Source organism: Octopus sinensis, linkage group LG14, assembly GCF_006345805.1.
Source record: "Octopus sinensis linkage group LG14, ASM634580v1, whole genome shotgun sequence".
Taxonomy (NCBI): Eukaryota; Metazoa; Mollusca; class Cephalopoda; order Octopoda; family Octopodidae; genus Octopus; species Octopus sinensis.
In genome coordinates, this window is record NC_043010.1 from 29,930,632 (window position 1) to 29,946,244 (window position 15,613).

The 15,613-nt window shown below is 34.8% G+C and overlaps 1 long non-coding RNA gene across 1 annotated transcript; it reads left to right on the forward strand.

Annotated features, from left to right (window-relative positions):
* The first annotated feature begins 3,537 nt into the window (after positions 1 to 3,537).
* Positions 3,538 to 4,615, forward strand: LOC118765937. The gene is made up of 2 exons (XR_005001844.1): positions 3,538 to 4,000; positions 4,060 to 4,615. It is a non-coding gene; the product is annotated as an uncharacterized LOC118765937 (long non-coding RNA).
* Positions 4,616 to 15,613: the final 10,998 nt, after the last annotated feature.

Consider the following 15,613-nt stretch of genomic DNA (forward strand, 5'->3'; position numbering starts at 1 on the left):
TCTTTAAAACTGCATTTTCAAACCTTCTTTCATATATATATATATATATATATATATTATATATATATAGGGAAAGTTTACGAAAATAAACAAAAGATGAAGACAGGTGGTGTACAAACAAACAGATGTATTAGTATAGCGCTCAGGAATAGAAAAAGTCTTTTACGTTTCGAGCCTACGCTCTTCTACAGAAAGATACACAGAAAAAAAAAAAAATATATATATATATACTCACACTTACTCCTATACACACATGCATATATGCATACTGACACATAATAATGATAATGATAATTTTCATTATATATGCATATATATGTGTATGAATATACATATGTGTAAGTATATACATACATATATGTGTTTCTTTTATTCTTATATTCTTTTAGTGGTTTCAGTAAATGGAGCTCTGCCTCATTTTTATTTTTTGTTTATTAATCTATTACCTTTTTTTTCTCTCTTTAAATGAAAGAGGTATGCTTTTTCAGTTCTCTTCCATTGTAAGACTAGAGCTGCTGGCAGCTTTAGGTGAGGAAATATATACAGAATGAAAAATGTTTTGGCATAAGCTGTACATAAAATAACAAAACAAAATAAAAACAGCAAAAATAAAAAAGGAATGATAAAAAGAGAAAACTAGAAACAGAAGGAGTGATAATAACAACAGCAATGTTTAGCCATCTTTTTTTTGTGGGGTGGGAGTTAGTAAGTGAATAAGGAACAATACTTCAAAATGAAACCTTTGAGTAGTTTTCACCTCCAAGTATAATTCTTTGCCCTTATTTCTGTTCTATCAGTAAAATCTATCTGGCATTCACAACAAAACACCAACAAATAACAACATCAAACTAAAATAATAGACTTATTTTAAAATTATCATATTCCATGGCAGGTCCCACGATATGGTGGTAAATTGTTGATAAAAATAATGATGATAGTATAATAATAATAATAATAATAATAATAATAATAATAATAATAATAATAATAATAATAATATAATTTCTCTTTCTTCTATCTTCTGATAAACCTGCGTTTCATACTGATATCAGGAAATTGTTATATACTATATATAATGGAATATCACTGTATTTTTAACTATCAACTTGTATGAAAATCAAACACAGCAAATTAGAAGTAGTTGCTAAATCATTGACAAATTTTCCTTCCAAATATATAAAAATATCTCATTGATTTGTTAAACATATTTCTAAGCAAAATAGCCTAGATATTTCCTTATAAGATTTTCTTTCATCCCTCCAACACCTTTGCCATTGCTATTCTGATTTTAACAATTTTCAATTCATTTATTTTATTTCAAATCAACTGAATTTCAATTTTTTTTTTACTTTTAAATTTAATTTCATCTTCTTCTACTTTTCACATTCATCATGTAAAACCATATCTGTTTGAATCTGCTGTTCTCACTTATATCAAACTATATTTTCAATGATTTTACCCCCTTGCAGGATAGATGTTTAAATAGTCAAAAGTAAAATCAAACTAGATATCTTCCTTTAATGCAGTTTAGAACATTTTTATTTCTGAGTTCATATCCCACCAAAGTAGACCATACCTATCATTACTCCAAGGGATGATAAAATAAACAGCAATATTTTACTGAGCTCAGTTCAATTAATTACAGCCCTTTCCCACAAAAAAATATCAAAGCAAACTTATTGGCCATGTGCCTACACAAAACTAACTGGCCTTATGCCTAGACCCTCTCCCTTAAATTAAAAGCAATATTTCCTGCCATTCAAAAGCAATATGATGAGCACCAGAGAAAAAGGGATAAAATTCTTGGCACCTGAATAAGTGGCATGGTTTAGACTATGCCTGGGGTCCTTCCTTTTAACTTATGCTGCTAATGCCCTTGGAAAAGGCATGAACATCAAAACTCCTTTCTACAGTTCCCCCACCCCTTTTCCTTAAAATATTGGGTCTTTGTGCCTGAATGAAAAGAATGCAATAATAAGCAATAATTTGCCCTTATGAACAAAGAAAGGGGTTTAAAAAAAAAAGAATAAATTAACAAAAAAAAATTGGATACAAAAAATATCAATAATGAAACAAAAGCAATACAAAACAAAAAGCAATAATTCTTAAAGTAGTATTATATGTGTGTGTATGTATGTGTGTGTGTGCATACATACATATATATATATATATATATATATATATACACACACACACACACATCCATACATGTATGCATATGTGTAATGTTTTTCTTTGTTTCCATATGAATATATATATATATATATATATAGATATATGTAAAATTTTTGTGTTGTTTCCACAAATATATGTTTAATGCCAACAAACAGGCATTCCCAAAACAACAATTTAAAAAGTAATAAAAGCAATAAAAGTAATAATAATAATAATAATAAAAGCAATAATAATAATAATGATTTCCAAAAGCAATAATAATCACAATAATTTCCAAAAGCAATAAAGAACTGTAAGGATGTGTGTATGTGATGTGATTGTATACATGTGTGTAATTATGTGCACATGGCATTTTATATGTTTATATGTGTGTAATTGTGTGTGTGTATGTATATGTTGCATTGAGAAGTTGGATGTAGTTTTAATGGTTTTTTTTTCAATGATTCCACTTCTCTCTCTTTTTGTCTCTTTTTCTCTCTTCTTTTCTCTTTCTATCACCTTTTTTTCTGTCTGTCTGTCTATCTGTTTGTCTCTCTTTTACTTTATCTTCCTCTCTCTCTCTCTCTCTCTCTTTTTCATCATATTTTTTTTAACTTTTTCCCTCCTCTCGGCCTCTTAATGGACTTCAGCCTGACTTGTTGATCAAGGTGGGGGTGACATCAGTACAGAGAAGATAACTAAAGTTTCTCAAGCAGTATTATAAAAAAAAAAAAATCAAAACTAAAATGACAATTCTGTTGAAAGTGACGATTGATAACAAGAACAACATGAACAATAGCTGCACAGCAACAACAACAACAACAACAACAACAACAGCAACAGCTGCAGTAACTACAGCAACAACAATAGCAAATTAGTACTGCAACGACAACAACGACAACAGCTAACAACAATAACAACAAAAATAACAGTGGTGACAATAACAACAACAACAATAGTATAGCTACAGCACAGAAACAACAGCAACAACATCCTTGTTGTTGTTGTTCTTCTTCTTCCGATCAGGACTCATGCCATTAGCCACAAAGAATAATCTCTAATTTGAGCCTACTCTAAGCTACTAAGAATGCATGTGGCAACTTGAAGATCCACCCACCACACGCGATAGACTGGCGGTTGCACGGGCACGAAAGCTTTATTGTTATCCTCATTCTGTAAACAGTGGCTTTTAACGGGTGAAGAGCTAAACCAACCATCCTGGGGTACAGGATTCGCAATCTAGACCAGGATCTGAAAGTTTACCACACCATAGTGGGTTACACCATGGTTCCTCTGCTTTGTGGCAGAAGTAGGAAGAAAGAGTGAGAGAAAGTTGTGGTGAAAGAGTACAGCGGGGTTCACCACCCACCCTGCTGCCGGAGCCTCATGGAGCTTAGGTGTTTTTGCTCAATAAACATTCACAATGCCTGGTCTGGGAATTGAAACCGCGTTCTTACGACTGCGAGTCTGCTGCCCTAACCACCGGGCCATTGCGCCTCCAAAACATCAGTGTTGTCTTCAGTGACTGTTTCTTATGTTGAAAGTCTTCAATTTTCTCCTCACTGAGTGTTTCTACCTCCAGGTTCAGTCCATTGTACGAATCAAATGGAATGAATATGGTAAAGAAGAGCTGGCACGAGTAACAACAACAGTAACAATACTGACAATAATGACAACAACAAGAAGAATGATATTGACAACAACAACTACTGCAAAGTATAAGGACAGTAATAATAAAAGAATAAAGCACTAAGAACAAAGCAAGAAGAATAAGGCAATAAAGGAACAGCAACAATATGACAGCAACAACAACAGAAACGATAAGGCAGTAATGACAACAATAATGGTAAGAACAGCAGCAATATCAAAGCAACAGTGAGAGCAATAAGGCAATAAGGCAATAAGGCAATAACAGCAACAGTAATAACAAGTGTAATAATTAGAACAATAACAACAACAATAACAATAGCAATAATGGAATAATAGTAGCAGCAAAAACAAGAAAAAACAAGAGTAAGGCAATGACAACAGCAAAGAAGCAATAACTGCAAGGAAAACGAGAATATGATAACGAAATAACAACAACAATAAGACAGAAGTGATGTAATTGAGATAATAACAATAAAGACAGCAATAGTCTGAAAAAATAAGAATGGCAATCAATATTTGATATAATACAACAGCAATGACAACACCAACAACTACAACAACAATGGAGCAATAACTATAACAACAACAGCACCGGTAGAGTAATGATATAACAACAGCAACAAAAGAGAAATAACTATAGCAACAATAGCAACAACCATGGCAACAATAGCAACAGAGCAATAACTATAGCAACATCAAAGCAACAACTACATCAGCAATAGCAACAACTGTGGCAACAACAGCACAACAGAGCAATGACTATAGCAACAATTGCAACAACAGAGCAATAAACATAGCAACAACAGCAACAGTAGAGCAATAAGTATAACAACGATAGCAACAACTATGGCAATAATAGCAACGAAGCAATAACTATAGCAACATCACAACGATAGCAACAACTGTGGCAACAATAGCACAACAGAGCAATGACTATAGCAACAATTGCAACAATAGCACAGAGCAATAGCTATAGCAACATCAAAGCAATAACTACATCAGCAATAGCAACAACTGTGGCAACAACAGCACAACAGAGCAATGACTATAGCAACAATTACAACAGAACAATTAACATAGCAACAACTGTTACAGTAGAGCAATAAGTATAACAACAATAGCAACAACCATTGCAACAATAGCAACAGAGCAATAACTATAGCAACATCAAAGCAATAACTACATCAGCAATAGCAACAACTGTGGCAACAATAGCACAACAGTAGCAATAACTATAGCAACAACTGTAACAAAAGAGCAATAAATATAGCAACAATAGCAATAACAGAGCAGTAACTATAACAACAGAACATGGTCAGAACCTAATGTTTTGTGTGTGATTTGAGTGAAGATGATGGTGCTAAATATAGGGATTAGTTGAAGACAGATCCAAGTTTTAACTAGCAACCAAGTAATAAACCCTTGTTAAGGTTCTGTTATATCAACAACAACAACAACCAGTATATGCTGAATAAGGAACAGAGAGCCCCTATATGGTCACTGAATCTTTTGCAAAATAACTACCAAATCTTCCTCAAATCTCTCCCTGCTGTTTTAAAAAAGGGTTGAAGGACATGTACACATTGGATAATGTGGTTCTGGAATGTTGACAAGATGGCCATGGTTGAAATACATTTCATCGAGGGCTGGCTTGAAACTAAACTACAACTGGAAATATTATTGGTGCTGTGGAATAAGGATCCATCATTGTAGACCTATCATACCAGACAGCCATTAGCTCATGGTACAGAATCAAACATGGATATGTTGATATATATATATAATGAGAGAAAAAGATGGGTGTGATCATTTCTTTATTACATCTGTTACATATGTTTCTGTATTTGGTAATTAAATGATGTCACACAATAAATACAATTCATAAACGCAAATTTATAAGTACAGCATACATAACGAAAATCTCCTTAGACAGAAAAGGAATATATATATATATATACTACAAGCGCTACTGTCTACAGCTGCTTCCACGACTACTACTACTACTACTACTACTACTACTACTACTACTACTACTACTACTGTCAAAGCTGCTAATGCTATTACAGTAACTAATATTACCGGTAGCAAAAAAAAAAATTATTGAAGACCCTATTTTTAGGTTCATTACTTAAGCAATAATCTTTCATTTAAAAGTCAGATCAAACATAGACCAACCAACCAACCAACCAACTAGAGACTGCAATTGCAACAACTAAAGCTTGTGGTTATTATTAGTAGTGTTGTAGTCATACAGCTTGTGTTGCTACTAGTTGAAATATGTATGATGTCTTTAGTACTGTCACCGCATTCATTTGTGGATTTCCATGTTGCTTATTTATCTATTAATTGCTTGAAACACTGCTTTTGATTGACACATCTAACATTGATTGCACCATGATGGTCAATGCAGGGACCCTTAGTTATGAAACATATCATGCAAACTCTATGTGCACACATCATACATATACACATATGCATGCATACATGCATACATACATACATACATACATACATACATACATACATACATACATACATACATACATGCATACATACAGTATGGTAGAAGCCATAGCCACTCATAATAAAAAGGAGTACTGGTGGAATGTCCCTGTGAAGACCTCAATGAAATGTAAGCACAACAGACCTGATATGATGATTTGGGATAGAGAAGAGAAACTGTGCACAGTTATGGAAATTAGTTGCTGAACGATGTTAACATAAAGCTGAAGATCAGTGAAAAAGAGAACACCTATGCTGAACTATTGAGAAACCTGCAGTTCAGGTTTATACCTGTAATTATTGGGGCCCTGGGATATGTAACACACTGCCTAAATACCAATCTTGAGAAATTAGGCTTCTCAAAACCAGAAAAGAGAAAGATAATTTGAAGACTACAGATCCAATCCATCAAAAGAACTAAAAATCTTTAAAACTTTCCAGAAGTTTATCATTTAAATATATATGAGCATGTCTAGATATGCAACTATATGCATGAGAATACACACATAAAGTAAAACATACAAATCTGTACACATACATACATACATACATACATACATACATACATACATACATACTTTTGAAGCAGGTAATCCACTCCTTTACTCTGCTTATACAAATATGTTATGTTATGTATGTATGTATGTGTGTGTGTGTATGTGGCTTGTTGGTTTAATAATAGAGACAAAAGTCCTCTGAAGATCATTGGGTCCAAATTCCTAGTGTTAAACCATTCATATTAAATAAGGACACTAGATATATGTGTGTACCAACATACACATATACACGTCACATACATGTGATTTTGGATCATTAGAGCTTGGTATGAGCTGTGTTGAGATAACAAAGCATATTTGATTATACATGTACGCTTATACATATACATATATAAATACACGCACACACAAATGCATATGCATGTAAACACATATACACATATACATAAATTCAAACTCGAGCTCTGCCCATGCATTTGGATTCAAAAGAAGAAATATTTCCATTCTGACTTCTGACAAACAATAACACAACAACAGCAACTGAAGGGATGTCAACCACCTCAACAACATCTGAACTGTTAAAATATTTCTTTGAAATATTTTCAAACTGCATCACTTTATTTTCAACAGACAATCGTCCACTTTATTCAGTTATATCATACAAAAGTTAAAAGAACAAATAAACAACAGCATAATAAATAAATATAAGATAAATTCAATAAAGAAGAAATAAACAAATAACTGAAAGAAAAAAAAACAAAAAAAAACAACAGAAATGAATATATGAAAGAATTCCTTCAAGAAATATTTTGGAAAATGGAAGAATGAAAGAGCAATCACCAACTGTTTTTTGGGGGGTTTTTTTTGGTCAACATAGAGGCTGAATCATAAAAAGTCCATTGTCATAAGCAATAATTTAATTTTCTCAATTGGAGGGGAAAAGATTTTATTTAAGGAAAAAATAAAATAAAATAAAATGAATATAAAATATTTCCAGACCTTTTTTTTTCCTAATGTGTTCAATTCCTGTTGTGGTATCTTGCAGAAAGAAAAAGTATCAATAAATTTTAAAATAGAATGAATATATATATATGTATATATATATATTGTTGTATGATGATTCACTATTTGTGTTTGTATGTTTATCTATCTATTTGTGTGTGTGTGTGTGTGTGTATATATATATATATATATATATATATATATATATATATGTTTGTATGTATCTATATTGTTGACATCGTAAAAATTTTATAAACTTTTGAGAGAACATTAAATCATTCTTTTTTAGGAATATCTTGAAGCATGCACATAAAACTATACATAATAGCATGAAAATATTTAGTTGATAATCTCTTTTGAATAAAAAAAAGTTGAAGGCTACAGCATACAATTCTTACGGGTAACTTTTCTAAAATGGAATGAGAAATTCAAAGGATTGCTTTCATCCAATGGTAGAATGCCTGTCATGTCTACGAGAGGTGTGAGTTTAATTCATATGTGCAACTTTCAACTTTTTCTATCCAAAACGTGGTTTTCAGCCTAATATTTACATGTTGTTATAGCTTTATGTGTATGCTTTGCAATATTCCAGAAAAGAATTTATTTGAATGTGTATATATATGTGTGTATACATGTGTGTGTGTACATATATATATATATATATGTATATGTAAAAAATTAGAAAAAAAACACCTTTTATCAATTCAAAATGAACAATGGTTAAGTAAATTGCAAAAAATAATAATAATAACGTTATATATACTATTATTATTTTTTGCAATTTCCTTAATCATTGACATTTTATTGCTATTTTAATTTTAATATTTTTATTACGTGTAATTTTCTAGATGGTGTAATTTAATTGTTCATTTTGAATTGATAAAAGGTGTTTTTTTCTAATTTTTTATATATATATTATATATTGTGTGAAATTTGATTTAGTATTTCTAAATTGAATTTTTTTCCTTGTAAGTTTGGATTTTATTCCCTCAAATAATATATATATATATATATATAAACATGTGCACACACACACGCACATATATATTTATATGTGTGTGCGTGTGCATATATATGTGTGTGAGTGGGTGTGTACGTGTATGTGTGTATATATAATATATAAAATGAGCAGTATATACCTCTCTCTCTCTCTCAATTATATATATATATATATGTATATATATATATATACATCACGAGGGAGAGAGGTATATACTGCTCATTTGAAATTAATTTTTCTTTCTAACAGATTGTGTTTGTTGTTATCGAATTGGAGAAGATTTTTCAAAATCCATGCAGTATCTCATCCAACCAGCTTCATTAAATTTGTTACAAAATTAGATTTAATGATGCTGCCGAATCCCTTGTCATGGACCAGTGGTAAAATTAGAAACTGAGCCTCTTTTGGAAGCACACAATATCTCTCTTGTTGTTGTGTTGCCTTTACTCATCTTCCTTTTGGAAACAAGTACATGGTGTTAATGCTGTTTTCTTGTAGGTTCAATGATTCAGCAAGTACACTCAAGTCTTGGTCATGTCTAGGCGCGAGAATGACTGTGTGTTTAAGAAACTTGCTTTGAAACCGTGTAGTTTCAGGTTCAATCTTACTGCACAACACCTTGTCATCTACTATAGCTCCTGGCCAACCAATGCCTTGTGAGTGAATTTTGTTGAGAGTCTGTGTGGAAGCTAATTGTGAGTGTGTGTCTGTGTGTGTGTGTGTATTTGTCTTTGTCCCCCTCACTACTTGACAACCAGTGTTGGTTTGTTTAAATCACCATAACTTAGCAGTTTGACAAAAGAGATCAATAGAATAAATCGTTGTATTAACCCTTTAGTGTTCAGATTATTGTCAAATGTAATGCTTATTTATTCACATTATTTGAAATTCATCCTGCATTATCTTGTAGCCTTGAGATTTTGATGTGATTGTTTATATTTAAAACGACAATTTTTGGTAGGTATGAGAAGCTGGTCAGTTTGAACATAGAGCAAGTTGAGTATTTTAGTCAGACATAGCCAGTTTAAATGCTAAAGGACTAAAAACAAATTCTGGAATTAATCTGTTCAACTAAAACCCTTCAAGGTAGTGCCCTCAGCATGGTCGTCATACACTGACTGAAACAAAAGATAAAAGATGTTACTGAGTACACTTTGCAAGAAATCATTTGAGTACTACCAGAATATGTTCCAATAATACATAGCCCTCATTTTGATGATAATCAGTACTGTCACTCCAGCATCATCATCATCTAATATTGGCTTGAGATGAAAGCATGTTGTATACTTCTCATAGAAGAATTGCAAACTTATTGGCTCCTATAAGCCATGGTGGATTTCTCTGCATTACTGTTACCAGGCTGTCTATAAACATCGGTTTTCCAGGCCTACAACTTTAGTCGTGTGCTCCTCTCCTTGAACATTGCTAATTTCATTGGTCACATTATCATACTTGCTTTTGTTTTTCTGGTGGCGTTCATTTGGGCCATATCTGACCCATTCCACTCTGTGTCTTTTACTTTTCATTTACAGGCTGGTTTCCACCACCTCAGCAGCATTTTCCATCCTTCATTTCACCCCTGTCAACACTACTGGCAGTAAGTTGGCAGAATCGTTAGTACATTGAATAAAATGCTTAGCAGTATTGGTTTCAGTTTTTTTTTGACATTTTCAGTTCAAATCCTGCTGAAATCTCTTTAGACTTGATAAAATAATGTGTCTATCAAATCCTGAGAGTCAATATAACCAACTTGCCCCACCTCTCAAAACTGCTGGCTTAGAACCTTGCAATGTACCAAGTGTACTTTTGAGAAAGAATATTGTGATCTTGGCCACTTTTACACCTTAGGAACCAGGTCCCAGGACTCAAGGAAAAAATGAAGAACACTACTGGAAGGGTCATATGAATAATTGAGCCCATGTAATCACTTGTCATTATATGACAGTGGAATTTTGCTACCTTAAACTCTTCTAATACTAAAAACAGCTGAAGTTTTACATACAAGCAATACACAGTTCATTTCCTGTAACACATGGCAGCAGTGTCTCTATCCTTGTTAACTGAATTTTATGCACCTGGAGCATGTACACACATCCTCACTCATACATGCACTCCAAGTTTCTCACAATGGCTCAAAATATCTCATGGCATGGGCACAAGATCAAAGAGGAGATTTTTGGACATATTTCATCCATCTCTAATGCTGCTCAATGTAGGGTAGGTTTTTCTGATCACTGCTAGTATATTAAGCATCAGGCCATATGGGATGTTATATTTTGGAAACAGCCATGACCTAATAGAGGACAAAGCCCACTGAAGTACATTGATGTCACTAGCAGAGACATACAACATTAAATTGAGTATCTACCGAAACTATTAGAAGACAGAGATCTCAGTGTAGTGTGGTAAAATACATCTTGGTTGCAACTATTTGAAGAAAAGGAAGAAAATTTAGTGAAGCTTCTGACCTTGTTATGGTTAGGGATCATTGGTGAAAGTAGAATGGCCTGTGCTGAATACAACTCTCTTACATTGTACATGACTCCTTAGGTAAATGAAAGATGTCAAGGAAATAATAATTAACTGTGAACCAGGCTCCATTCAGCAGACTTGAATTTTTGTTCTTGTGTAGAACAGCTAAAGTTGATTGTATTTCTGACCATTCAGAGATTGCTGTGGCTTAAAGAGCCAATGTTTATCTTTCATTTCTATGCAATAGGCAGGGTCCTGTGGCTAAAAAGTTTGTTTCTAGGTACAGTCCCACTGTATGCCACCTTGGGCAGGTGATTTTTAGCAAATCATTAATTTGACCTAAGTTTTTGTGAGGAGAATTTTGTTGTCAGAAACCACATGGAAATAGCATGTACACACATCCTCACTCATACACACACTCAAATGTATATTCAGACTTGAATCTTAGGAAGTATTGAGCACATTTTTTGAGCATAGTCTTCATTGTTCTTTAACCCAAAGTATTTACAAATGAAGACTAAAGCTTTAATAAGTAGGAAACAAGACTGGGAATCCTGTTGTTATTAGGGAAACAGTAGCAATATTCTATGTTGAAAAAGAGCCAGTAGGCATTCACAAGATTTGTAGTGGAATCACAGGCAGGCTGACAGAGAAAACAAACTTTGTATCTTGACGCAGTAAAATACATTGTTTTCAGTACTTTTAGAAGGCTTCATAGAAGTAGTTGATAACCTTTGTTACCTAGACAACCTAATCAGTAGTGGAAAGAATAGTAACCAGAAATAAGTCTTTTCTCTTTTATAATCTTGTATGAAAACCATTTAGTCATTCATTTATCCATTCATTCATCTACTTCAGCCCCACTCAGTAATATTTCCTTCTCTCCTACTACCAGTCAGTCAAGTACCTTTCAATATAAAATATTTATAATCTCAAGATCATAATGGGGCAAAAGTAGACAAAGGAAATGCAAGTTGTTTTCTTTAAGGAATATTAAGGTGACAAGCTGGCACAATCATTAGAGCCTTGGGCAAAATGCATAGCTGCTTTTTTCCAGCTCTTTATGTTCTGAGTTCAAATCCTGCCAAGGTCAACTTTGCCTTTCATCCCTTTGGGGATTGATAAAATAAAGTATCAATTGAGTACTAGGGTCTTAACCACTACACCTTATGTCCACGGGCATATGGCATAGTGGTTGAGAGCGCGGGCCACTAACCCCAAAATTCCAAGTTCAATTCAAGGCGGTGACCTGAATAATAATAATAATAATAATAATAATAATAATAATAATAATAATAATAATAATAATAATAATAATAATAATGATGATGATAATAATAACATTGAAAATTACCTTAACAATAATTACCCAGTTTTAAAATTTCCCCAAGATGCCTGATGAAGGCTGGAATGTATATCAGCCAAAACATTGTGTTAACAACAAACAAGATGAGGACAAATATCGGTCATTATGCGAAAGAAACAGCCTCAGTTAACTGCAAAATAGGATTCCTCTCCCAAAAGAATGTCTCCCTCACAGATAGTCCAACCAGGATCAGTGAAGTACTGAATGACCATTTCAAAAGTATCTTAACCACCCTGTTGGAACACAGACAAGTGAACGGACCAGTGGATTTCTTTGCCACCTCACCTTTAACCGGCAAGGCAGTTACGAAGGAATACATCGACATTAGCGAAGATGATATACTACTAGCCATAGATGAGGTAGATGCAAACTCAACTACTGGTCCTGATGGCTTCCTAGCAATCCTCCTCAAATCGTGTAAGTGTGCCTTGGTGAAACCTCTACAGATTCTCTTCCAAAGCTTTCTTGCAAATGGCAGGCTACCAAACAAACTGGAGGGAATAATATGCCCAATCCATAAAGGAAGAAGCAGAGCAGATGCCAAAAACTATAGGCCTATCTCTCTGACTTCACACATCAGCAAAGTCATGGAATGGATAGTCAAAGAGCAACTAGTCACATTTCTTGTAGAAAACAACTTACTGAGGCTATTGACCAGGTAAGAGCTGCCTAACTCAGCTCTTACAGCACTATGACTGGGTGTTGAGGCAGTTAGTCAACAACTCAAATGTGGATGTAATATACCTTGAGTTTGCAAAAGCTTTCAAGAAAGTGGATCATGATATGATATGCCACAAACTACATGATCTCAGCATAGCTGGAAAACTTGGAGAGTGGTTACATGACTTTCTGAAAGATAGAAGTCAGGCAGTAGTGGCTAATGGTGCCACCTCTAAGAATACACAAATAGTGAGCAGTGTTCCACAGGGCACTGTCTTGGGACCACTGCTTTACATAGTGGCCCTCTCAGATATGCCCTCCACTGCCTGGATAGCCACCCTTGCAAGCTACACAGACGATATGAATGTTTCAGAGAAAATACAGAACCCCAGCAATATTGCACACCTGCAGCAGGAATTGGACTCAATTTACTGATGGGCTGAGGACAATAATATGCAATTTAATGCTGAAAAATTCCAAGCCCTACACTACCAGCGTCCAAAACTGAATATAAAACTTACAGGGTAAACTGGTCCACTGAGGATTACAATCCCATAGCCTAAATCAGTGAGGGACCTAGGTATTGACATGAGTGATGATACCTATTTCCAAGAGCACACTCCAGGATAGCAACAAAGTACAGACTGGATCCTGAGAATGTTCAGAACCAAAGAGAAGGAAACCATGATGGTCCTCTGGATTACTGCTCCCAGCTATGGTTACCCAACAGTGTAAAATAACAGCAGACCTTGAAGCAATCCAGCAAAGGTTTAGAAAGATCTCATTACAACAGCTTAGCTGAAACAGCTAAGACTCGACTCCCTGGAGCAAAGGTGGGAGAGATATGCAGTAATATATATTTGAGAGATCCTGGAAGGAATTGTGCCAAATTTTGGCATTGAAAGCTACACAAGTTTTTGAACGGGTTGACACTGCACAGTGCCAAAGATCCCAGCAATGACATATTTGGCACTTCAGGACCATTTACTGTAACAGCCTGGGTTTCAAGGGACCACAGCTTATTAATATTCTTCCAAAGAGCCTGTGTGGATGTAAGTGTTTTCAAAACAAAACTGAACCTCCTTCTGTCGAGAGTCACAGGTGAACCTACTTTGTGGCAAAAAGGTGTAAATGAGGGTAGAAACATCAAACTCCCTTATTCACCAAACGCCACATATTCCTGGATCTACCTCTTCCACAAGTTCCCTCTACTGCTAGGGTGTGACACTTCTTCGCACAGCTGTCCTCATCCATGCACAACATATATATCCATACCAGCACCATCGTCTCTCTTGCACACCACATCTGATGCTTCTTATGTCCAACTTTTCTCTCAGGGTGCTAACACTCTGTCATGTATGCACACTGACATTACACATCCAGCAGAGCGTACTAACTTCATTCCTTGCAAGCTTAAGCAAGTCCTCAGCAGTCATGGCCCATGTTTCACTGCCATATAGCATAGCTGTTTGCACACATGCGCCATACAGTCTACTTTTAATTCTGAGTGTCACCAGCAGAGGTAGAAGCTCTCTGAACTTTGCCCAGGCTACACTTATTCTAGCAGCCCCACTCTCAGAGCAGCCACCCCCACTACTGACTTTGTTGCCTAGGTAACGGAAGCTATCAACTATTTCGAGTTTTTCCTCCTGGCATGTGACAGAAGTTGTTTTCTGTGTTTATTGCCACACACAAAAACTATCTTCCCAGTTAGCCTTTCTTTGATATTGCTGCACCTCTTATGTGTCCATAGCTTACACTGGGTATATCTTATGGAGTTTCTATCTATTGCTTTTCTACAGATTGAGCAAAATCATTTACCTGAAGGGATTTGTGGTTTGTCTGTCTTCCTATTTATTAAGACTTTAGTTTTACTAGATTGACTCTAAGGCCCTTCGATTCTAGACCTTGCTTCAACATCTGAAACTTCTCTAGTTCTGATAGTGACTCAGCTATTAGAGGAAGGTCATCAGCATAGAGAGGCTTCTAGGGGCATCCTGTCTTGAATTCCTCAGTTATTGCCTGGAAGACAGTGATGAATAGGAGGGGGCTGAGGACTGATACTTTGTAGGCCCCTACCCCTACCTGGAATTCTTCATTGTACCCTCACCTTACTGACAGCATCCCTCTACATGGCTTGTGCAGCTCTCACTAACCACTCATCTATCCCTAGTTTCCACATTGACCACCAAATCAGGGATTGGGGGACCCTGCTGAAGGCTTTCTCCATTTCAACGAAAGCCAGATGCAGCGGTTTATCTTTGGTTAGGTATTTCTTCTACAGTTGTTTTACCAGAAATATAGCATCAG